This window comes from Hipposideros armiger, unplaced genomic scaffold (assembly GCF_001890085.2).
Source record: "Hipposideros armiger isolate ML-2016 unplaced genomic scaffold, ASM189008v1 scaffold_368, whole genome shotgun sequence".
Classification (NCBI taxonomy): Eukaryota; Metazoa; Chordata; class Mammalia; order Chiroptera; family Hipposideridae; genus Hipposideros; species Hipposideros armiger.
Window position 1 is genome coordinate 932,108 of NW_017731718.1, and position 1,732 is coordinate 933,839.

General features: G+C 33.8%; 1 long non-coding RNA gene across 1 annotated transcript in view; it reads left to right on the top strand.

The window, feature by feature from the left end:
- The first annotated feature begins 430 nt into the window (after nt 1–430).
- Nucleotides 431–1,732, top strand: part of LOC109393172 (uncharacterized) — a 37,352-nt gene continuing 36,050 nt past the window's right edge. Inside the window, exon 1 of the long non-coding RNA XR_002126194.1 lies at nt 431–474. This is a non-coding gene — a long non-coding RNA (uncharacterized LOC109393172). The remainder of the gene's footprint in view (nt 475–1,732) is intronic.

Sequence of the window (1,732 nt, forward strand, 5' to 3'; positions counted from 1 at the left end):
TTTTATGGGAGGAAAAGTACTGCAGGCATTTATTTGGCATCATGCACAAATGAAGTTGATCACTTTTAATTGTTTAATTTTTATTTAATTTGATGATCTACAACCGAAATACTAAAATACTTGGGGGGGGGCCTGGGTTTTAACCTAATAAATTCTCAGGGCAAATGTGACTGCCTGTTCATAAGTCTGATTCCACTGTGCCAGGCTTCCCAGTGGCGCTTTAGGTAATCTGTTATTCAGATATAACTGCAGTGCCAAGTTTCTATTTAAAGAGGAAAGGAAGTGATTTTGTATTTGTCCCCCTTAAAAGAAAAGCCTGAGGGACAGATTATGGTCAGAGTAGCAATGCTGAAGTTATTGAGGCAGAAATAACTTGGGTAGAAAAAAATATAAAGTAGCCCCAAGAGGATTAGCACATTACTAAAATGCCGCCACATCAACCTCATTAGACAGTCCAACGATAATTTTTCTATTGTAAGTACACTGCATTTTTATTCACAATGGTGTTAAGCTAAAAGGAATAATTATCTTTTCTTGAATTTTAACAAAAGATTTTACAATGACAAAATAGTTTACTGAAAATAGCAGTTGAGAGGCCTGTTATAATTCTATTGTTACTTTCAGCGCAGATGCCATGTCACATGCAAAATGCCAAGACCACAGAAAAATATTTTTAACTGGGTAAAAATATGTGACATTTAAGAAAGAAATGGTAGTGCCTTGATTCATTTGTTAATTGAACATTTCAACATTTTCTACACAAGATTGTCTGAAGGTTATAGAATGTAAAAAAGATTAAATCCTTGCCCCCATGGGATTTATATTTTTACACAATTAAGATAAACTGTTCTTTGTAATTTATTATATGTGGGAGGAAAAAAGAGAAAGGCAGATACAGCAAATGTATTTTTGGCCTCATCAAAGAAAGATCTTGATATTGGTTTTAAAACGACAAAAGATGATAGTTTGGGCTGGACATTAAGGGGATAAAAAATGCCCTCATGAGCAAAGTGGATTGAGGAGAAGCTGGAAATAGGAAAGAAACATTGTAAGATGCGAGAGAGACTTACATAAACTTCAGAAGAGATCAGATAGCAGTTTAGAGAAAACTAAAGACAGAAATTGTGTTTACTCATTGGCAAGTTTTTTTGTTTTGTTTTGTTTTGTTTTTTTAGCAATATTTAAGGTAAAGAAATGTAAAGTAGAATAGAAATAGATCTTTTTTTTTTCTGCCTAAAGTCTGGACCTAAATAAACAACAGAAGCAAACATTTTAAAGTTTAGGAAGTCTTGGAATTTCTATCACATATGGGCATCAAAGCTATAGGTAGTGAGATGAATGTATGTATTTGGTACACTGTAAATGACACCTCAGTAATGTTTAAACAAAAAAGCACTGTCATTTTCTGTCGTCTAAAATAGAGACCTAAATTGAACTTTGGAACAGATTTTTCCCATTGTTCTGTAAAAAAAGTACATAACATTGGAAGAGAGAGAGAGAGAGAGAGAGAGAGAGAGAGAGAGAGAGAGAGAGAACACTACTCATTCTTCCTTACGGAAAAACTGGATGCAAAGAAGTAAAGCAAACATAAATACTACAAACAGAATGACTGGCTACTCAGTTTAGAAATGTAAATCGAGTGTGTTCTTAGGGATTGTAAGTCCCTGCAAATCTTATTTCTGATAGACAGATTTCCTTTCCTACAAGTGGGTCTAGAATTTTTTTTTACATG